The 24854-nt window shown below is 42.2% G+C and overlaps 1 protein-coding gene across 1 annotated transcript in view; it reads right to left on the bottom strand.

Moving 5' to 3' along the window:
• Positions 1–24524, bottom strand: part of LOC146549869 (retinoic acid receptor beta-like) — a 286941-nt gene extending 262417 nt beyond the window's left edge. The window contains exon 1 of the mRNA XM_085263556.1: positions 24371–24524. The gene's annotated coding sequence lies outside the window, so the exon portion shown is untranslated. The remainder of the gene's footprint in view (positions 1–24370) is intronic.
• Between the last annotated feature and the right edge of the window lie 330 nt (positions 24525–24854).

Here is a 24854-nt window from a genome sequence, read left to right on the forward strand (position 1 = left end):
GTGGTCAGGACACTTGGGCATCACAAAAACATACCAGCTACTATTAAAGCATTTTATTTGGCCTGGTATGAAGCGTTGCAACCGCAGTTGCCATGTATGTCAGATTGCAGGTAAACCTAATCAGGTCATACCCCCAGCTCCGTTGTGTCCCATTCCTGTAGTGGATCAGCCATTTGACCATGTCATAGTAGACTGTGTGGGTCCACTACCTAGAACAAAATCAGGAAAGCAATACCTTCTCACAATCATGTGTGCAGCTACCCGTTTCCCCGAGGCTGTCCCATTACATAAGGTTACAGCAAAATCAGTTGTTAAAGCGTTAACAACATTCTTTTCCGTGTTTGGTCTGCCAAAGGTCATACAGACTGACCAGGGCTCAAACTTTCAATCTAAGTTATTCAAACAAGTGGCTAGCACTCTAGGTGTCAAACATATCGTGTCCTCTGCTTATCATCCTGAATCGCAATCATCCTGCCATCGCATTAGAGCGGTGGCATCAGACCTTAAAGGCAATGCTACGCAAATACTGCCTAAAGTCTGAAAAGAGCTGGGATGAGGAGTTCCATTTATGTTATTTGCTGCCCGTGACGCTGTGCAGGAGTCACTTGGTTTTAGTCCTTCTGAGCTGGTATTTGGCCATAGGCCACGCAGACCCCTCAAAGCTCTGAAAGAGGAATTTTTGGCCCCACACGGGGCGTCCAAAGTAAATGTAAGCAGGTATGTAAAGCACTTCCGTGAGCGTTTGAACCAAGCCAACGCTCTGGCTAAACAGCACCTTGCTGTTTCACAGGGAAAGATGAAACGCCATTACGATAAGGCTTCTGTTAAAAGAACCTTTCAGGTGGGTGACCAGGTTCTTGTGCTCTTGCCTGTTCCGGGCTCAGCCTTGTCTGCTAGGTATAGCGGCCCCTTTAAAGTCTGTGAAAAGAGAGGGGAGACTGATTATGTAATTTGCACTCCCAACCGCAGACGCAAAACATGCGTCTGCCACATAAACATGTTGAAATTATACCATCCTCAGTCGACACCAGAGCCTGATGGCATCTGTGCACCTGTTGCAGCCTCAAGTCACCTAGAGAAAAGAGGGGTGGACGAGGTTGATGGTTGATGAAGTTATCCCACCTGTTCTAGATCCCATCTGTCTAACTCAGAAATGCTGAAAGTTTGCTTGAGCATCTGTCTTCAGAGCAGCAAGAAGACATAACTCTCTTGATTAATAAATACACCTGTTTATTCGGGGATGTTCCAACTCGCACTACAGTGCTAGAGCATGATATTGATGTCCAGGGAGCTAAACCTATTAAGCAGCATCCTTATCGAGCCAGCCCCCATAAACGCTTGCCCATGAGACAGGAGGCTGACTATTTGCTGCAACATGGCTTAGCGAAGCCCAGTCAAAGCCCCTGGAGCTCACCTTGTATAATGGAGTCTAAGCCAGATGGCTCGCCCCATTTTATTACAGACTTCCAGAAGGTGAAGGTGACTGTGGCTGACTCACATCCTCTCCCAAGAATTGAGGATTGTGTGGACAGTATTGGGACTGCTCAGTATGTCACTAAATTAGATCTTCTTAAAGGTTACTGGCAGGTCCCTTTAACTGAACGTGCCACTAACATCTCTGCCTTTGTAACACCTGATGACTGCATCCTCTGTAACACAGAGGATGCAGTCTCCATCGCACTGCACTCTGTCCTCTCACACCTGGACAACAACAACACCTACGCCAGAATGCTGTTTATAGACTTCAGTTCAGCGTTCAATACAATCCACCCCTCACAACTCATCAGGAAACTGACAGACCTGGGCATCAGTTCCCTCATCTGCAAATGGTTACTGGACTTCCTGACCAACCGCCCCCAACATGTCCGGCTGGATAACCACTGCTCATCTACAATCACGATGAACACTGGTGTACCACAAGGCTGTGTGATGAGCCCTTTCCTCTACTCCCTCTTCACCCACGACTGCAGACCTGCTGATGGTTCCAACACCATCATTAAGTTTGCAGATGACACCACGGTGATTGGCCTCATCAGTGACAACGATGAGGCCGCCTACAGGGAGGAGGTGGATCGTCTGGCTGAGTGGTGCGACAGAAACAACCTGCTGCTTAACACCAAGAAGACCAAGGAGCTCATCGTGGACTACAGGAGGAATGCTGACCCACATCCACCCATCCACATTAAGGGGACGGCTGTGGAGCGTGTGAGCAGCTTCAAGTTCCTGGAAGTCCACATCTCCGAGGATCTCACCTGGACGACCAACTGCTCCAAGCTGGTCAAGAAGGCTCACCAGCACCTCTTCTTCTTGAGGACTCTGAGGAAGAACCACCTGTCCTCAGACATCCTGGTGACTTCTATCGTTGCACCATCGAGAGCATCCTGACCAACTGTATAACAGTCTGGTACGGGAACTGCTCTGCCTCGGACCGGAAGGCGTTGCAGAGGGTCGTGAAAACTGCCCAGCGCATCGCCGGAGCACCACTTCCTGCCATAAAAGACATCTACAGGAAGCGGTGTCTGAAAAGGGCTGGGAAAATCATCAAAGACCCCAGTCACCCATCACATGGACTCTTCACCCTCCTGCCCTCTGGGAGGCGCCACAGGAGCCTCCGGACTAAGACCACCAGGTACCGGAACAGCTTCTTCCCCACAGCTGTCAGACTCCTGAACTCTGCCTCCTGACATCTGACCCACATTAAAATAATGGCCTGAACATATACACACCCACAATGGACAACTGTACCCTCAAACACACAATAATAACATGGACTGAACCACCACTCACAACCACTAGCACTTTATATAGCCTCTGTAGAAACTATCTACACCCTCACTTATCTTAACTGCACTACTGTATAGCTCTGTGTAAATAATCATTCTGTACATTCGATAATCTTTAATCCTACAACTGTTTACAACTTGCATAGTTCCCATTTCTGTATAGCTGTATATCTCAGATTCTGTAAAGTTATTTATTTCATATTCTGTATAGTTTTTCATATTTATATCCTGTTCATAGCCTGTACATAGCTTGTACTCACTACAGCCTGTACATACTTATAGTTATAGAATATTCACAACATACTTCATACCGTGTACATTATAACTGTCAGGGCTCTGTGTGCGGGCAGGCAGAGATGAGGATCCAAATGCAGGACTCGAACACAGAATTGAAACTCAAAAAACCTCAGCTTTATTGCTGGCAGAAAAACAAACATGGAGTGAGGATGGAACACTGAGACCAAGGACACACAGGCATAATTCTGAGGGTACGACGCGACACTGAGCATGGGAAAACACAGGGCTTATATACACAGGGTAGTAACGGGGGAATCGGCAACAGGAGGGAGACACAGCTGGGAGAGATCAGGGCTAACGAGACGGGGGAGCTAAGCTGCACACACTAACATAAGACAAAGACTTTCACAATAAAACAGGAAACATGAATTACTAAACAAGCATGCAGACTTTACACTGAGAGACAGACAGAATGACACATGGAATCTGAACTAAACTAAACGTGAAATATAACTGAGAACAAATCCTTAAGCACGGATAAACAGAAACAAGAAACTAATAATAATCATCATCATCACTACGAGAAGAAAACAATCCATGAAGCAGAAATAAACCAAAACATAATAAACTCAAAATACTGGGTCCAACGGACCCAGAACCGTGACAATAACATACCATAATAGACCCATTTCTGTAATATACTCACATATCTATATTATTGCTAATATATATTGTAATATATCTATATCACTAAAGCACTTCTGGATGGATGCAAACTGCATTTCGTTGCCCTGTACCTGTGCATGTGCAATGACAATAAAGTTGAATTCTATTCTATTCTATTCTATTCTATTCTATTCTATTCTATGATTTTCTACAGTACACAGTCATGGCATTCGGCATGTGTAACTCTCCTGCCACCTTCCAGAGGCTGGTAAATAAAGTCCTACGTGGCCTGTCCAACTGCAGTGCCTACCTAGATGACCTAGCAATTTATACTGAAACATGGCAAGATCATTTGGAAACTCTACGTCAGGTATTTCACTGTTTGGCTCAAGCTACTCTAACTCTCAACTTCGCTAAGTGTGAGTTTGCCAAAGCTACAGTGACGTACTTGGGCAGGGAGGTGGGACGTGGACAGGTCCGACCCATTGATGCCAAAGTGGCAGTGATTAAAGAGTTCCCCACACCTACCACCAGGCGTGAGTTGCATAGGTTTCTAGGGATGGTGGGCTACTACAGAAACTTTTGTAAAACTTTCTCTTCTGTGGTCAAGCCACTGACTGACCTACTCAGCCCAAAGGTTGAGTTTCTATGGTGAAGTGAGTGTCAAGATGCTTTGAGAGTGCGAAAGCCCTTCTCTCCCACACTCCCGTGTTAGCAGCACCTGATTTGACGCGACCATTCAAACTTGAGGTTGATGCCAGTGCTGTCAGGGCTGGGGCAATGCTGTTGCAAGAAGACTTGCGGGGTTTGGACCACCCTGTTTGTTACTTTTCCCGCAAGTTTAATAAAAATCAGTTAAACTACTCCACCATTGAAAAGGAGACCCTGGCTTTGTTGTTGGCTCTTCAGCACTTTCACGTATACCTGGGGTCCAGCATGTTACCTCTTGTTGTGTACACTGACCACAACCCACTTGTGTTCCTTGGTAAACAAGACGGTGCGGCCACGTCCAGACGCCTTCCTGACCGCTCCGCTCCGACTATCTACTTTTCTTGTTTTTTACTTATTTTTTGCTCTGGTTTACATCCCAAAATCCTCTAGTCTTATAGTTTACGACAGCGGATCACTTGTAAACATCGGTGCCAAGGTTGCACATCTAATCTTGGACACTTTTAAACCCGACCCTTCCTGGCCGCCAGAGATTCTACGCAGCGCGAAGAACAACAAAGGACGGGCCGCTCATCCGAGGCGCAGAACAAAGAAGCGCCGGGGGAAACGCGCTGGTATTAGGAACAGACTGAGACAGCAGGCGCATCGCGCACCACTGCCAAGTATCCTAGTGGCCAATGTACAATCCATGGAGAACAAGCTCGATGACCTAAGAGCAAGGGTCACCTTCCAACGTGACATGAGGGACTGCAACATTCTGTGCTTCACGGAGACATAGCTGACCCCCACCGTGCCGGACCAGGCCGTAACTCCGTCGGATTCATTCTTTGTGCTCCGCGCGGACAGAACGGCAGAGTCGAACAAAACCAAAGGTGGAGGAGTGTGTTTCATGGTAAACAGAAAGTGGTGTGATGCCAGGAGCATTTCTACTCTCTCCAGCAGTTGCTCGCCACATCTGGAGTTCCTGAGCATTAAGTGCCGCCCTTTCTATCTGCCCCGTGAGTTCACCTCGGTCATCGCCACGGCGGTCTACATCCCACCCCAAGCGGACACATGTATGGCTTTGTCCGAATTACATAATGTGCTGAGCTCGCTTCAAAACAAGGACCCGGGCGCAGCCCTCATTGTAGCAGGAGACTTTAACAAAGCGAACCTCAGACAAGTCATGCCAAACTTTTACCAGCATGTCTCGTGTCCAACGAGAGGGGATCGAATTTTGGATCACTGCTACACGCCATACAAGCAGGGCTACAAAGCTGTCTCACACCCGGCTTTTGGGAAGTCTGACCACAACGCCATCTTCCTCATTCCCCAGTATAAACAAAACATACGGAGGGAAGACGTGACCACGAAGGAAGTAAAACGGTGGACTGGCCAATCAGAAGCTACGCTACAGGACGCACTCAACGACGTCGACTGGGACATGTTCAGAGCATGCGCAGTCGACATCAATGAGTTTACGGAAGTAGCAGTATGCTTCGTCAATATGCTAGTGGAGGAGATTATCCCCACTGCGAGAGTCACCACATTCCCAAACCAGAAACCGTGGATGGACAGATCGATCTGCACTGCAGTAAACGCCAGGACCGCCTCCTACAACGCGGGTCTCGCCACTGGCGATATGAGCGCCTACAAAGCGGCCTCATACAGCGTGCGGCGCGCGGTGAGAGATGCCAAACGCCGGTACCGGGAACGTGTGGAGTCCCGATTCCACCAGGGCGACACACGGAGTATGTGGCACGGACTACGCACCATTACGGACTACAAAGCCAGGGACACTGTGCCGATCAACGCCGACTCTGCATTCACCAACGAGCTGAATCAGTTCTACGCCCGTTTTGAGGTTAGCCAGGCGGCTAATGCTATCTACCGCCTGACTACAGAGGACAGTGACGTCATCAGCGAGAGACCGGTGACCACCATCGCGGAGCATGACGTCCGAGCGGCATTGAGGAGAGTGAACACAAGGAAAGCGGCGGGGCCAGATGGCATCACCGGCCGTCTGCTGCGCTGCTGTGCTGACCAGCTAGCAGGTGTGTTCACTTCCTTCTTCAACGAGTCCCTGGCGAAGTCTGTGGTCCCCACATGCTTCAAAAGATCCACCATCATCCCTGTGCCCAAGAACAGAAAACCCTCATCCCTGAACGATTACCGGCCAGTTGCACTGACCTCGGTAGTAATGAAGGTGTTTGAGAGGCTGCTGAAGAACATCATCTCCTCCTCCATCCCAGACACCACAGATCCGCTGCAGTTCGCCTACAGATCCAACAGATCCACAGAGGATGCCATCGCCCACGTCCTACACACCACTCTCAGCCACGTGGACAAGAAACAGGGTAACTATGTGCGAATGCTGTTTGTTGATTACAGTTCAGCGTTTAACACAATAGTGCCCTGCAGGCTAGGCAGCGCCTGTATCACCTACGACAACTGAGGAAGTTCAGGGTCTCTCCAAAGATCCTCAGGATTTTCTATACAGGCGCTGTGGAGAGCATCCTCACACAGAACATGACATCGTGGTTTGGGAACAGCTGTGTGAAGGACCAAAAAGCTCTCCAGAGAGTGATCCGTACAGCAGAACGCTGCTGCAGGATTGCTCTCCCCCCGCTTCAGGACACCTACACCAGGAGATGCCGGACTAGAGCAGCGCAGATACTGAAGGACCCGTCCCATCCAGGCAACAAACTGTTCCAACTTCTGCAATCTGGTAGAAGGTTCCGCATCTTCCGGGCAAGGACAGAGAGACTCAAGAGGAGCTTCTATCCCCAAGCCACCCGTGCCCTAAACACACACACCCGCCCTCTCACATCATCTATAATTGACTGAGTCAGGACTCTTCCAGACACTAAACCAAGGCACAATGTACATTTCAAATTCCTTTAATTTTAAATATGTTTATATTGTCTATCCTGTAAAATAGTCAGATGTCTATTCATATTAATGTACAGAATTCACCTGCTTGCGGCTACTGCTGCACATTCACCCAATATATATATATATATATATATATATATATATATATATATATATATATATATATATATATATATATATATATATATATATAGAGAGAGAGAGAGAGAGAGAGAGACTGCATATATGCATATATATATATATATATTAGGGGTGCAACGATACACAAAATTCACGGTTCGGTTCGGTTCGATACTTCGGTGTCACGGTTCGATATTTTTTCGATACAAAAAGAATTTTCATGCCCTTTTAATTTGTCCATCCATCCATCCATCCATTGGCTTCCGCTTATCCTTTTCAGGGTCGCAGGGGGCGCTGGAGCCTATCCCAGCTGTCATAGGGCGTGAATTTGTCATTTATTAAAATTATAAATATATATTTTAACTCAAAAGTACAGTTTTTAAATTTAACCCTAACCCTTGTGCGTGTTTTTTATTTTGACAGCGAATGCGCACCTGCGGACCACTTATGTGCAGCCCTGGTTATTTAGCTCGTCATATTGCAGCCACAGAAATTCTTTTGTCCATGAAACCATAAAGCTGCACTTTCTTTTTGCCTTATAGTCTGATTTGTCATAACTTCTCCGTTTTGTGGTAAGCTTTTCTTTGGCTGTCACTTCTTCACCCTGACCTGTCTTATTTGGCTCAGCAGAACTAAAATATATATCTGTCTGTGAAGATTCTCAGTCATCCAGGTCATCGTAGTCAAATATAAATCCTGCTGCTTTTACACACGCACTCACATAAGCTCAGCGATTCTCTGCGCGATCAACCTCTCACATGTTTAAGCTGCGGGAGATTTCACTTGTCATGTTTGCATAGTAAGCTAATGATTAATAAGACGATGTCAGAGGAATTGGTGCACAAATTATCATCACTCACAGATCAGTGCTGTCGCTCTCTATACACAGTTCGCACGATTGCAAAGTGAAAGCAAAAAAACAAGCGCAAATTCAAACGCGATTTCAATATGTCACATATTGACAGTGGCTCACCGATGCCAGTGACATAATTACCCAGCTACATTTCTGAAAGAATGCAAAAGCATTGACATATATTTTTCCTACAATAGCCCGACGGGCAGGGCAGAGATAGATTTTGGTAGCCCGACTGAAAAAATCGCTAGCCCCGGGACGTCGGGCTACAGAATCTGAATATCGCAAAATATTTTTAAAAACTTGCAATAATGCCGTATCGTGCATTAAGTATTGTGATAATATCGTATCGTGGGATGTATGGGGATTCCCACCTCTAGTATATGGGGGTGGGAATGCACGTTTGTGTCTGCGTGCACCTGTTCGTCTGTGTCTATATGTCAGCTTGGGTCTTAGACTCCACCTCTCTGGGTGCATCTCAGGCTCTCCGAGGTATGGAGGCCCATCTCACCACACTCCCTGCCGGTGGCTGATACCCTCAGACGTTGGTGTGTTGGTGGTTCTTGGTGTCTGGGGCTGGGCGCTCATGTATGTACCGGCTCACTCCTGGTGGCCGATTGGCGGGGCCTGGTGCCTGTGGCCCAGCTGAGCCCCTTCCGGGAGCTGAGGTGCCCTCAGGCGTCTGCCCTCAGCCACGGAGCAGAGTGCTGGGTGACCTCTTGTTTGGGCTCTCCAGCTCTTCCCAGGAGGGTGGTACGGTTGCCCCCCTGGTGGTCCTCCTTGGGTCCTCGTATTCTGGATGTCTGGGGCCTGGATCTCCTCCATACCTGCTTCATGCCCTGGGGGACAGAGCTATGGCTCCCCACACTCCCTAGCAGATCGTTACATGGAGAAACCTTTGGAATACAAGCGTGCCGATCCACACAGGTGTGCACACAGGTGTTCACAGACTAAAACTACACCTTTCTTGGCTGTTACCTCAAAGCACATTGTGCGCTGTCGATCTTGCGTGCTGCACAATATCGTTTAATATTTAGTATCTACTGTTATCTACTGTTAGCTAGTTTATTGTGATGGTGTTGTATTTATTATTTTGCTCTTTCTTGTTTGTTTTCTCTTCTGTTTTTTTTTATCTGCATACAGGTGATCAAGATGTTTTTGTTTGTTTTTCTTTTTTTTTCTTCCCCCCTTTCTCACCGTCTCTTCTCTCCTCCTCTATTTTTCTTTCTCTCCCTCTCCTTCTTTTATTCTTTCTCCCTGTCCTATCCGCCAGTCATGTCTGTCCCGTCTGTAACAACCGAAAATCAAATCAAATAAATACATAATTATAAGAAAGGTCAATCAAATGGGCCAATATGGCAAGGCCATGATTCAGACAACAATTCTGATGGCTAAAGATCCAAACAGGACAGGCAAAAAAAAAAAAAAAGAAGGAAAGAAAACTAGGCAAACAACTGCGCCAGTGTAAAGCAGCAGAGCTCCACCTCTCATGAAGAAGATGAACAGCATCTCCATTCCCCAGTAGTGCGGTTCATACCCTGGGGTGAGCCAGGACATTTATTTGAGAGTCCTTTCTAAAACAGTGAGCCAACTGCTGCCACACATCCAAATCCATGCTTGCTGGATCCAATCTAGTTACATTCATTTGTCGTATGTCACTGTGTGGCACAATGTGAACCCAAATGCAGGACAGAAACTTCAAAACAAATTTGCTACGTGTGACTCTTCTGATCCTCTACAACTCGGACAATAAATACTCACCAGATAATGAGGGGAGAAAAAACAGCTAGGAGACATAGTGGGAACAAATCGGGGATAACAAGACAAGAAAAGTAAAAGCACAAGAGAAGACTGGTTAGATAAATTAAAAGCCAAGTGGTAAAAAGTGGTCTCTCCTCCTGCTTTCTATGATTGGCCATATCAACCTTATAAAAATGGTTGTGTAAAAATGTTTTAGATCTCTCTGAGAACGTGTGCATTTATCTACCAGTGTCTTTTCTTAAAAAATGTGCTTCTCTTATTCTTTCCTTTGTGTGGAGGAATAAACCTCGTATCTCCAAAGCTAAAGCCTGAATCCTCATTAGTTATGGATTATTCCCCTCCAGCGCTGCTGTTTTTGGACAACTGCCTTCCTATGCCGCCTTTGGTGATAACTTCATTCTTAGAAACTCTGATGATTTGGAACCATCTGCATTTCCCTTTTTTACTCTTCTATGACCAACAGCCATCGGCCAGCGCTGATGAATACAGTCTTCCTCGATTGAAAAAGAGGGGGATTGTGCTGTTTCAGTCAGAATCACCAAGACAAAACTCGACAAAACTGTTGGTACTGTCTCCCTCTTATGTGATAAATGTGGTGTCACAGAAGAGTCACTCTCACAACTGTTTTGGTGTGGTCCTAGACAATTTCTGGAGGGCCATTTTTGAAGTTTTCTAAACAGTTTGTTAGGGACATCCAACTAGACTGGAACCTGGCCATCACTTGCTGCTCTGAGAGGACTTGGCCACTTCCATCTCACCAAAGGAAACTCCTCAGGGAAGGCATGATAAAGAGAATAATCTTACTAGATAATCTTACTGGAATGGAAATCCTATCATCACCTCCCTGTTTCAAAAGGTTGCTCAATGAAATACTACTTCTCACTAGACTTGAGCAGATTCATTGCTGTAAAGGCAAGTCTCTCACCAGTTTTCAGGCCATCTGGAAACCATCCCTGGACTTTCCTGGACCAATTCTGGAATTGCTTCATGCTGCTGTATGCTTGATGTCCACTTATCACTATATTTGTAATCCTGTGACTTTGTATAACATCTCTCCACCCATTGTTTTTGTTTCATTGCGTTTTTTGTTTGTTTCTCTTTTGTATAAAATGTTCTTAAAAGTTCCATTTAAAAAAAGACCCAAAACCATGATACCCATAGTATGCCAGCAAAATAACTCCCACACAATTAAACCATCACCACCAGCCAGAAAACTTGACACAAGGCAGGATGGATCCATTCATTCAGGTTGTTTATGCCAAACTCTAATCCTACCATCCAAATATCACAGAAGAAATCAAGATTCATCAGACCAGGCAACGTTTTCAGTCGTCTATTGTCCAATTTTGTTGAACATTGCAAACTGTGGCTTTAGTTTCCTGTTCTTAGCTAACTGGACTTTATTAATTATATATTTGCATTAAAAATCCTTTGAATGTGTCTACAAAATGAAGTGCCTGGTGAGTATATATATAAAGCACACTGTCTGCTGCTGTGTGTTGCATGTAAGAAAGAACAACTTCAGACAATGTCGTAGCCTGATTCCCCCACCAGTTTCCAGAGATCATGCATGAAAAGGGAAGAGCAGTTCGATTACCAGCTAATAATCACTATTCTTCACAATGTTTAGGCTAAATACTGCACATTATAGACTGTATGGCTTCAGTCACAAAAAAAACATGCCCTAAAATGAGAAACCCCACTAATCCAGAGGTTAAAAGCAAACAACCACTGTTATTATTTAAGAGCTTTTGGCTTAGGTAGCAGGGAGTGACAAAGAATACAGGTGGATTATCAAAGCAGCAAGCCTACAACGCACATGATAGAGCATTAGGTAACAAAGAGGATTATTCAAATAAGAATCAAGTTATTAGCATTGCAAATTAGAACAGTATTTAAAGCACAGCAACATGCCCTTCAAATATCTCCTGCTGCAGAGAAGTCCCAGCTCTCCTCAGTGTTAAAAAAGTTATAAGGCAGGAAGAGTTAGCACTTCCATGTTAAACTTTACCGCCACACTGAATTATCATTGGATCCTCCATTTCTCATAGAAACTCCTCCACCTCCTCATAATCTCTTCATTGCTATAATGGAATTGTGTCGTGTGCCACAAATTTTTTAAACCACCACTGAATGTAATGTAATGTATTGTAATGGTTATCAGAATCATTTTAATCCACCAGCATGCATAAGCTCTTTAATCAAAATCACATTTTTAATGCAAAATGATTATTATTAACCACATGAATATTTTTGATTAAGATACCAAGTTACAGTTTGTTACTTGCATTCCTGAAAAGAAAAAATAGTTTTAGTAGTTAAACATTATACTTGATTATTTCTGACTTCTCAGAGAAGTCAATGTAAAGTTTAGTTATATAGCACAGGGTTGACCTAAGTGCTGAACATTAAAATTATATAGTTACAAGTAATATTACACTAAAAATCCAGAAGATTTTAACACAATACTCAACATTTAAATAAATTAAAATGAAATAAATAAAACCAATTAATAAAATCAAAATGGACAATACAATGCAATCAACTAAGGCCCATAGCCTCAAACTTGAGAGTAGTGTAATTTTATGCCTGATAACTTTGGGTTGCTGAATTTCACTGTGATTCCACATTTTCTGGGTGCCAGTTTCTTCTTATTTCTACAAATAATTATTAGAATGTAGATAAAATTTTTTAGAAAAAAGTAAAATATCATAGCATCCTATTCACAGTTTGGTATAATGTCTGAATTATTTATAATGCCTGAGAAATCATATATATATATATACATACATATATATCTATAGATAGATAGATAGATATCAAACGACACAATTCCATTATAGAAATGAAGAGATTATGACAGTATTACCAAGACTACATGAAGTACCCTCAGAAGGTCTGCTAGATGATGTTAATGCAGCACTACGAACGATACCTACAAACACCATTACTGCACCTGCTCGCCTGACTACAGTGGGACTCAGAGCCTTTAGTTGTTCTGCCCCGAGACTTTGGATGCACTTCCTCTTGCTCTACAGACCACACACTGTCTCACCACTTTTAAATCACTACTCAAAACTCATCTGTTTAGAATTGCATACACCTGATCTGTCTTAGACCATTTTTACCTTGCTCAGTTTTTATATTTGCTTTTATACTTTTATGACTGTTTATGTCTAAATTTTATCTACCATGTTTGCTATATATACATTTTTCTTATGTTTTTTTATGGTATTGTTTACGTGTTACTGTAAGGTGACCTTGAGGGTCTGAAAGGCGCCTATAAATAAAATGCATCATTATTATTATTATTATTATTATTATTATTATTATTATTATTATTATTACTGAGACTAATAAGCTGATCAGCGGCGTGTCGAATAGTATAAATGGCTGGTACAATAGTACACTTCCCCATATGGACACCACCATTATTATGTATTATACAAATGAGGTGAACACCTCAACAGCTAAGAAACCAGTCAAAACAATGGAATGATGCAGAAAGTCGTCTTTTTTCTTGATTCCTGTTTCAACATCCCATTTGCATTCACAGTCATCAGTGACAGCTCCTTATCTAGCTAATGAAGCATAACAAACACACTGATGCAATTTTTACATAAGGTTCATAGTAGCAAATCAGTATGCCAGTTAAGTTCAGTCTTCCACTGAACAAGATATCTTTCATTCATTATTGATGTTGTGTGAGAGGCTCTTTCCCGGAAGGCACCCTAAGATTCCCATAGCCAGACACAGCATCAAAGGCTTCCATATAATCTTGTCTACTTTTTTTCTGACCTATCCACATCCCGACTCTCTACATTACATGGTTTGTAATTACTGCTTTCCCTTGCCATGCATGTTTAATTACGTCATAACTTACAACCTAACAGTGAGAGCGATATTTGTGATATCTTTATTAAGAATGATTTTTACAGTTAAAGGTAAATATTTTGCATAGAAACAGTCTTACTAGGACTAGGATTCTTTAGCTGGATGGCGATATACGATATATATCTCGATTTTTTTTTTTAAAGCCGTAAGGTAAGAACAAAAAGAGAGTTCTTAGTCAAAGCTGTGTCCCAGATGTCACACAGGCACTTTTATTAACATACAGCGCAGATGTACAAGAAAAAAATACTCAGAAATAAATTATCAGCATTCATTAAATGATACATTTCCATAAATAAAATAAAAGAATGTTGTTTTTGTGCATAACAAAAACCTCACAATTGTGCAGTCAAAATGTAAACTAACAGATGCTGAGCATAATAACAAGCAGCTGCTCTGTTCCCAACTTCTACTGCGTGACTGACAGCCTGGAGTTTGAAATCCTCCTTGTAACCATGTCTCTGAACAGGTGCCATTTGTGGCCCTTATACACACACAATACGGTAATATTACGTTGAAGCACAGTACGTATCACTCCGCGAGGCTCCCGACTACGGTAGCCGTAGGGCTGCTCAATTAATCGAATTTTAATCACGATTACGATCTGGGCTTTCAACGATCATTAAAAATGACTGAGCCGATTATTAGCCCCTCCCTCATTTATCCGCGACACCTTAAAGGCCGGTCCGTGAAAATATTGTCGGGCATAAACCGGTCCGTGGCGCAAAAAAGGTTGGAGACCGCTGATTAAGAGGACCCGAGGGAAGCTCGGAAAGCTAAGCAGAAGTTATTTGGAGAGTGACTGCTGTTGGTTGAAAAGAGAGTTTAAAAAAACTTCAGTGGTGTTGCACACTATGTTATATTATTTTTTAAAGTCATTGTTAACCCTTTAAAGCCGGTCAGAGCAGCACGCTCCGTGTTGTGTAACTATTGTTAAATCCCTGTAGAACCTGAACCGCGTAAGCTAGCGCAATAATTTGTTTTGCATATGAAACCGGAGGAGTTGTACTTACATCTGATGCCATCAGCTTGTCCTCGGTCACGGTTTCCTTCCACATAAAGCTTTGCAAAAATTGCATAAAAAGCGCTTGCAGGAACAAAAACATAATATTCCAGAAACAGGCTTTGCCGTTCCTATCAGCTGTTCGTAACACTTCCCACAGTGAAATGATGCACATGCTGTTTTCTTTGCAAATTTGCATCATAGGATTGTTTTTTGTGTTTCCTGCAGTATATAAAAATTGCTGTATCTCCAAAATAAAACTATGAAGACACTCAAAATAAATTTCCTGTTGTTGTAAACTATTTTTTGCAACTTTATTGTATTTAAAGTTTTGAGGGATAAACCTCTTAAATTTCTCCAAGTAGAAATATATGTAAACAAAACAAAAGCGATTTTCAATTTTTTTTGTAGTTTATTGCACTTTTTTGCAATTTATGTAATTACTATGGACTTAATGCATACATATTATTAAAATATGGGCTATAACAGTTGTATTGATGTATAGCAACTTGAAATGCTCCCACAAATGGCACTACAGCATGTAAAAAAATAATATAAGCTCTGGTGGACTTGGTTCTATAGTAGGTCTTAAAGGGTTAAATAAATATCGTCAAATAATCGTGATCTCAATTTCAGTGAAAATAATCGTGATTATCATTTTTGCCATAATCGAGCAGCCCTAGGTAGCCGTAATGCTCCAATCAAGGAGCATTATCAAGCGGTGCGGCTTCATAGTTTACCAAAGTCGTACTAAAATATTTTTTGACAGATTGCCACATAAAATCGGTTCGCGGTCAGTAAACACGACCAGAATTCATACATAAGGTGTTGATTTTTGAGAAAATGAAAGGATTTTAGGCCGTCAACGGGTTAGCGCAGTGAGTGCGGTCAGCTCGTTAACGCGTTGATGCCGTGCAGCCCGCATGGGGCGATCCGTGGTAACTTGTTAAGGGAGATTTGCTGTGTTAATGCAGTTATGCGTCATTTTAACAAGATTAACGCTGATAGCACTAAAATAATAATCTCCAAATGTTTTCTTTTTACCGAGCAGCTCCTCTTTGATAGCTGCCATGTCCGTTTTGTGCTGCCTGCAGGTGAAGCGATGGGGGAGTTGTGTTCAGTGAAGGAGAGGCAGAGTAACGCTGCGTAGAGACAAAAGTGGACGAAAGAGAGGCAAACTTGCAGCTTCACAAGTATTTATTATAACATAACATAGACTATATTGATATAAACTATATTGTCAGATCTTATATCTCATATAAAAATATATTGATATATTTAATCCTTTAAGACCTACCAGACTCACCTGTTCTCAGCTGCATTTGAATAAAGCACCAAATCCACACTTTAAGCTTAAATTTCAAAACTTACATTTAACTACTGATTTTATCTACTGTTCTGATTTTATCTGTTTTGATTTTATATACTGTTGTTTGTTTGTTTGTTAATTAGTTAGTTAGTTTATTTGCTTGTTTTAATCAATTTTAAATCATGCTTTTTATTTGTTCTTGTTTCTAATGTCTCTGTAAAGCACTTTGAATCACCTTGTTGTTGAATTGTGCTATACAAATAAACTTGCCTTGCCTTGCCTTGCCTTACCATAGAACCAAGTCCGCCAGAGCTTACATTATATTTTTACATGCTGTAGCGCCATTTTTGGGAGCATTACAGGTTGCTATACATCAATACAACCATTATAGCCCAAATTTTAATATTATGTATGCATTAAGTCCAAAGAACAACATAAATCCAAAAGTGCACTAAACTACAAAAAAATAGTAAATCGTGCAAAAAGTTGCACAAAAAAGTTTTAAACCGCAGGAAATTTATTTTGAGTGTCATCGTAGTTTTATTTTTGAGATACACCAATTTTTATATCCTGCAGGAAAAACGAAAATAAATATCATAATGCAAACTTGCAAAAAAAACCAGCATGTGCTTCAAAATAAACTATTTCCAGCAGTGCCTTTTGGGTTCTAAGCATCCCAGAAACTATTCAGAAAAGCATAAAGCCAAATATGACTTTTAAAAACACCAGTATAGGCTTATAAGGCCTTGAAGGTAAAAACTACATTTTCCGCAAGAATGACATCACTTCCAGTTTTGGCCCGGTAATGGCGGACATACGATAGTTCGCGCTGACGTCTGTTCCAACCTAATTAAAAGCGTGTTTCTGGAATATTGTGTTTTTGTTGCTGTAAGTGCTTTTTATGCAATTTTTGCAAAGCTATATGTGGAAGGAAACCGTGACCTAGGACAAGCTGATGGCATAAGATGTAAGTACAACTCCTCCGGTTTCATATGCAAAAAAATTAATGCGCTACCTTACGTGGTTCCAGTTCTACAGAGATTTAAAAATAGTTACGCAAAACGGAGCGTGCCCGCTCTGACCGGTTTTAAAGGGTTAAAAACTCAATATGTCGCCCAGTCTTAAGTCTTACTATACTGCACATTATGCATCTTAAATAGTTACGTGGACTGATGCTGGTAAAGCAGCAACGCTGATCATTTTATTAAAGATGAAAGAATTTAGACAGTTTTTCATTCTCAGTGATGCCACAGTGTTTCTTTTGACTTTGGGACCTGAAGCTGACGGAGTTTTGGACCCAGATTACTCCGAGAGGCTCCTGACTACGGTAGCTGTAATGCTCCGACAATCCATCAAGTGGTGCGGCTTCGTAGCTTACCAAAGTCGCACTAAAATATTTTTTGACAGATTTTTGAGCGCCGTGTAGAACATAAAATCGGTTTGAGGTCAGTAAGCACAACCAGAATTCATACATAAGGCGCGCTGTTGATTTTTGAGAAAATTAAAGGATTTTAATGTGCCTTAGAGTGTGGAAAGTACGGTATATACAGTAAATGTAGCTTATGGACAAGTTCAGTAAGGAAAATCTGTAATCACTGCTGCTTTCTTGGGTGCTCAGCTGCTCGTCTGTTCGTTACACCATTACCACTTTCCCACCATGTCCAACACAATACTGACATCATTACTCTAGTCCAGTCACCTTCTTGCCCACCTTATTTCAGCCAGTCAGCGTCCACTCAGATTGGTTTACAAATGTTTCGTCTTTCTCCCCATCAGACTTTCCCTTAGAGCTCCATCCAAGCCTCATCGTCACCACCACCATCAAGACCCCAGGAGGTCCTGTCCTAAATCCTATCACTGCTGTGATTCTGTTCTGCTAACATGGTTATTGACGTTTAATGTGTTCATTTCTCTATCTCAATAAAACATGTTAGTCTCAAGTCTTCTTATTGAAATGAATCTATGATATATATTTTTTAAATATCTTTCTTTTAGGATTCTTTGTTGGTTTGGGGTTTTCTCTGTGCGTCATATTTTTTTCTCAAGTCTTCTTAGTTTTGTTATCTAGATTTTAGTTTCCTTACATTTCATCTCTTGCTTCTGTTATCATGGCTCCCCTGTGTTCCTCACACCTTCTAAGTCAGTCTTCTCTCTGTGATTGTTTGCCTTTCTGTCTTTGTGTGAAGTCGAGCCTTAGACCTCTAAATTTCATCATAGAATCACTTAAGATAAAAATAGCAGTTTCAGTGGTATTTTCTGACATTGTCTTTTACAGTAATGTTAATATTTCCCTATATTGTCTATTGAAGACCATATAGGTTAGAATGAAAAACGGTTCGACTGTGCGTTACTGCAGTTAAAAGGAGATAAAGAGTTAATTTCATGGTAAAACACATTTTACCTTTACCTGTGTCTGCTTTTCATCTGTACTCTGAATCACATTAAAAACATTTGCTAATGTAAACTAGATCACTATAGATTTTGAGCTTATTGTAGCTTTAAGACTGACTAGTCTGCTTCTATATCATTTGTTGCCAGCCAGGGAGTAGGGATGGGTACCGGTATCGGTTCTGACATAAACGGTAGTAACCACACCGAAAAGCAGCGCACATTTCGGGGCTTTATTTCGGTGCTTTTTTTTCCTGAGATGTCACACACTTTAGATTCTAGCCAATCATTTTAAGTTTCCGAGGATAGTAGGCGGGGCCAGGTACGTACGTTCTTTTAGAGCAGAGCTACAGATTAAAAATGCCCAAGGCGAAGCGGTCAAAAGTCTGGCTGTACTTCACAGCAAAATATGCAAACTCAGCAGCAACAAGTGCTTTAAGCTGATACTGTGATACTGTCAAAGGAGGTAACACCTCGAATCTGATGAAACACCTGGAGACGTATAGCGTTTTGTTAAAGCCGAGAAATGCGCCGTATTTGATAGCTTGCTGCGAGACCTCACACCAAGCACATCTACTGCGGGTGTGGTGCCTGTTATCGAGTTAGCAACATCCCCCAAAAACCCGAAGAGGAGAGTCCTGGCCCCTAGCCCTGCCAGTGTAGCAGAAATGATGAGGATGATGATGCAGCAGCAGCCGTTCCTCTGCGTGAGTAGCTTAATGTTGTTCGTGTGTAATTTACGTTGAGTAGGCTAACCACGTTATTACATTAATGCATGTAAGGTGAACTAGCAAACATCATCATAGCTACATGAGGCTGTCTTCTTGTTTGATGGCAGATACTCCCTTCACCCTGGCCAAAAAGGCTAAAATGACCAAAGAAAAAGTGGAAAACAGTTAAACATGAGAGGTTTTTGGACAAAGTTCGTGTTTTTTCCATTGTTTAAGCACTGCTTCCAGCCAAGAGTGATACCATATATGCCCCATAGCTGCAGAAAAGGCTAACATTGTTATCTTTTTACAAAAACCAGCTGAACATGAGAGGTTTTTGGACAAAGTTTGTGTTCTCCATTCTTTAAGCACCGTTTAAGCACCGGCACCGTTTCAAAAGTACCGGTTTGGCACCGGTATCGGATAAAACCTAAACGATACCCATCCCTACCAGGGAGGTGATGGCTACTTTATTATTTTAATTTGTTAAGGATTTTAATTGTTTTTTTTTTTTTTAGAATAGCTCCAGATCCAGCTGAAAGTAATTTAAAAGGATACCTCACCTTACTCAACAGCACTGTGTCTGCTGTGGAAACCTTCTACAGTCACCCAGGATCTGATGTTTTCAACCAACATAGACACAATAACCAAAAAGGCCCAGCAGAGCATACACTTCCTGTGTCAGGGCAGGAAGTTCAGTGTTAGTGTTTCTTCACTAGGAGTCTGTCACAGCAGCGGAGCCACTGTACAGATTGGAAGTTGCTGTTCCACGATTCATGCCATGGACACGAGCCCTGTGCGGGATCTGGCAGAAAACGGCACAGAGTGCTGGGATTTGCACATCCTTGTTCACTGTTTGCCGCTGTAAAGTCCTGCGTTTGGGTCCTCTCATTACCTCAGACCTGACATAAACTGAGTAAAATTATATTCTTCTAAGCTAGCAAAGCTGCTTACTTCAAGCCTGACGTTGTCTTACAGGTGAAAGAATGATTCCAAATCACTGCCCCACAGCAAGGATAACAGCTTATTTAAACCTGATACTGATCAGGTGTCAGCAGAAACTGGTACTGGATCAGAGCAGAAAAAACTGAACTGGTTCACCTCCAGCAGAGTCCCTCAGTGTAAACATGCCGTAACACATCTGCCCATCTTAACCCAGACAATAGAAACAAGTACATTTCTACAAATGTCTCTTTAAAAAAAAACACACAAATGCAAATTTAGTAGGAAAAACTGTGTAAATGTTGAATAACAGGGAATTCTATACTGTAATAAATTATGACCAACAGGCAAACAAATACCATGACCGCATGTCATGGTTGCGTGTTTGGAGTTTATTTTTTGTACACCATAACATTTCAGTTTTAACTTGACATCATTGCCTTTAAACACCAAACCAATGTGAGCCTAAACAGAGGGAACCTTAACAAAGTAAAGGCATTCACAGCTTATCTCATACAAAGAGCTGAAAGAGGCTAAATCAAAAAAACTGATGCAACATTTATAGAGCTGTACTGAGGCTGCAGGGAACCAAAACAGCATGTTTGGTGCAGATATGAAACTTAATCCTGTGTACCCGGTGTCTGAGTAATTCTGTACTTAGATGTTTCTGTTTTGGTGAACTTTGTTAGGATATTCTGTTTTAAAAGTAAAGTTCTGCCATTTTCTTTAAAGTAGTTTTCTCCTGTTTTGTGGCTGGACAGGGAGTTTAGACATTGTACTTTTGTGTTTTTAGATAAGAATTGTTTTTATTTTTTAGCCAGGATGGGGAATTTTGGTTTTGGCCTTGGAGACCCTGAAGTCTACAGCTTCCTTTCTGTTTAAGTCAAGTGTGAAGCTCTGAACTTGTGAAAGTAAACCATTTAAATGCTGATCTGGCAACACGGTGGTTTGCGCTGTTTCCTCACAGCAAGATGGGCCTGAGTTTAATTCCACCACCTGGCTGGGGTCTTTCTGTGTGGAGTTTTCATGTTCTCCGCATGTCTCTGTGGGGTTTTTCCAGGTACTCCGGCTTCCTCCCGCAGTCCAAAGACATGCGGTGGGGATATGTTAATTAGTAACACTAAATTGGCCATAGGTGGCCATGGTTGTGACAGACTGGCAACCTGTCCAGAGTGTACCCTGCCTATTGCCCTAAGACAGCTTGGATAGACTTAGGCTCCAGCCCCCCCCCGCCCCCCCCACCTACCCTGGTGACCCTGACAGGGATAAGCTGGGTTTTATTCAGTAGTTTTAAGTAGTGGAATGCTACATTTCTGTGATACATTTATGAAATGTAGACTGTGCCTCCTAGACTTCCATACTAAGTGTTGTGTGTCACAATAGTGTGTCTGCCAGCTAAAGGCACAGCTGGAATATTTTCCAGCAAAAGAAAAGATTGTGAGATAACTTCATTCAGAGACTGAAGATAAGAAGAGAAGAAGAGCGGTTATATTTAAAAAGATAGGACTGCCATGTGAATATTTAAAGCTTCATTTAATGTCCTCATTTTTTCAATCACACACTGGATTTGTATATGATGTGAAGGCATGTTTTGCATTTATGAAACTTCCCATAAAAATGAGGTACACAAAGTTTCTGTTATTCAAATGTTGCATGACGTGGAAGCTTAGTGCAGGATGAACAAGTTAGCGTGACTTCCTTTGATGACTTTACAGTAAAGGTCTATGATGGACTGGTACTCAGTGGCTGTGGTGTTCATGGTCAGTTTGGTTGCATCGAGTGTAACAGATTCATTTGAATTTAAGCAGCTTAGATTCAACCGTTATAGTAATTGTAATATCAGCCAAGATAGCTTAGCTGGGAAACATCTGTTTACATCTGGTTTAAGTCATTGTGTAAATCCACGAGGAGCAGTAAACCTCAGAGCAGCAGCACAGGTCAGGTGATCAAAGCCTGTACACAAAGAAAACCTGCTGGATCGCTGGATAGAAATTATTGCAAGCTGTGATTATGTTTCACACGCAGAGCTACTACAGCCAATTTCAGTGTTCCCCTACCTGCCAAGTCCCACTTGTATGTTAAATTAATATAGCAAAGAGAATGACTTTGTAATTTCTTACTTTTTTCCTTTTCTTTGAATAAAAAAGTCGAATCAGTAGTTTTATTTTTATCAGAGTATTACTTAACACAAGTATCGTTACTTGTAATTATTAAGAACAAAATTTTGCAACCTCTGAATTCTTCAGAGTTTAACTACTGAACTAACCAAGAACCTCTCATGTAATGAGGCTGAATGCTTTTCACTGAAGACTCCTGAGTTTAGAGTTACAACTGAACTAAGAAAGAGAAGCGAGGCGAAGCAGCAGCTACTTCTCTGACACTCGGCCAGCATTCTGTGGAGTGGAGCAAGTCACACTTCAGAATGTCACACAGCAGCCTAACAGGCCATCTCCTATCCCTGAGAGCATTTTGCCATCTGCTGACTGTTACTGGTAATCACATGACCAATCGCATTTTATATGCAGCTTTAACATCATTTCCTTAGGGATCATTAAAGTATTCAGATTCATATATAGTTCAGGCACACGGTGCGTAACGATATGACTCGTGTCATCCATGAAGAAAAAGTCACATTTGAAAAATCCATGATCCATGTGATGGAGCTATAGAAGGAGAAGTTCAACGAGGAATAGGAGATGCACATTAGAGTCAAATTAAAATGTATGGAATAATTAAAGATCTTTCATTTTGGCACAGGGCTCAACATAAAGGCGCTGAAGAAACATTGCTGATTAATTAATTTAAGACAAAAAAAAATTAAATGAATGAGAGGTAAAACTTGAGGGGGTAGGGACAAATAAGTAAATACTTCAGCCTACTCCTTTTCAAACAAATAATGGAATGATATTTTGTAATGATTGTGAAGGCACATGTTTGAAATGTTTGAAATAAAAATGAACTGAACTGAACTGAACTGAACTGATGGAATTAAGCACATTATTAATGCAGGCTTACTCCAGGCTATTGCGCCACTGATGTTATCCTTTGATATCTTCCAAAGTCATTAATATTGCATCATGTAGCTGAAGTCTTAATCACCAGCTTCACTGCTGTACTGTATAAAGGAGTAATTTTTTCTGGTGGTAATAAGTCGGAGGCACTATCAAACCAACCATCATTTACAGCTAAAATTGCCATTGACTTTGAAATTCCCACTGACAGCATGCCATTCTGTCATGGCTCCCCACCCCCTCGATGGCATTTCACAGAGGACAATGCTGCTGTGCGCATACAAGTGGGTTAATTAAAAGATTCATAAGTCAGTCTGAGAACATTGACATACTGGAGAGCGATTCCAGCATTAGAAAACATCAAAGGGTTTAAACTCCAGGCATGAAAAGCATGGGAAATGAGCTTTCACATTGAGAAGCGCCTCCAAACCCTGCAGGAAGAGAGGAGCCTCTCTTTGACTCTCAGGTAGCGAGAGCTTGCGACTATGTCCTCATACCACCACCTGCTCCCACGAGGAGGGGATGGGGGATGAGAGCAGAAACACTCAGTGTTAAGAAATGAAGTTATGATATTGTTGTGACTGTTTTCAAGACAAATGTATGAATAAATACATTTATCCAGGGCTTTCCTTTTCCTTTTTGTTGAAATCAGAATTAAATTCTTGGCTTGAAAGCACTCTGAATGAATGAAGGGGCATGCTGGGTGGGAGTGTTGCTGCACATCATATCACGAGGTGATGCAAACCTGCACTTCCCCTGATGGACCGTTTCACAGTCAGGAGTGGGCTGCAACAGGTAAATGCCATCATGGTCATCCCCATGAACATCAACATCATCATTACTGTACAAACCATCTCCTCTCCAGTGCACCACGTTCACCGCTGATGACCACCAGACCACCTCAAATATTACATTTTTTTTTTTTTAAAAATCTAAAACTAAAATTTCAGGGATGCCGCGACGCACAATGTGACCAAGTGTCCGGATCCATCACTTCCCGGCGGCGCCAAAACAAACCGGTCAGGTGCCCGGACACAAGAAATCACGGTCCCTCTGTGACCCACTTAACAGAATAATTAACAGCAGCGTATTGCTCACAACTTTTCAATAGCTCTTTGCACCAATCTTTAGAATTTCTCATGGAGAAACTTACCCCCGTCGCGCAGCTGCTCTCGGTATGTTTAGTACAAATGGGCATCCTATTTTTTTCTTTTCTTTTTCCCCCGCCCTCAGCCACGCCACCTTTGCCTGAGCGCAGCCGAGCAGGGAAGAGTGGAGGAGGTGAAGTCCTTCTGCCAAACGCTGCTGCACCCGACCTGATGGCGCGCAGCTGCGCCGCGCTGCCGCAACATGGCAGTACCGGGTCTAACCCCGCGTGACGGAGTGACTGACACCGTTCACCACATGACGAGAGCCTTTAGGTGGTGCTTTAACCCAAACAGTTCATCTTTAACTTTCAGATCTGAAGGTCACGTTTATTTAGAAATTCTGAATTTAAGAAATCATTTTGTACGAAGGAAAGGCGGATGGTGTTAGTCTGGGCTGTCATGCTGGGTTGTAGAGTGGTTACCATAGATTCTTTATAGCACCTAGTATGTACCACTTGTTTGTATAAATGAGGACATGTAAAATTCCAC

This window comes from Mchenga conophoros, linkage group LG22 (assembly GCF_057382185.1).
Source record: "Mchenga conophoros isolate Kocher_MC1m ecotype Shallow Benthic linkage group LG22, M_conophoros_male_GT1.1, whole genome shotgun sequence".
Lineage (NCBI taxonomy): Eukaryota > Metazoa > Chordata > Actinopteri > Cichliformes > Cichlidae > Mchenga > Mchenga conophoros.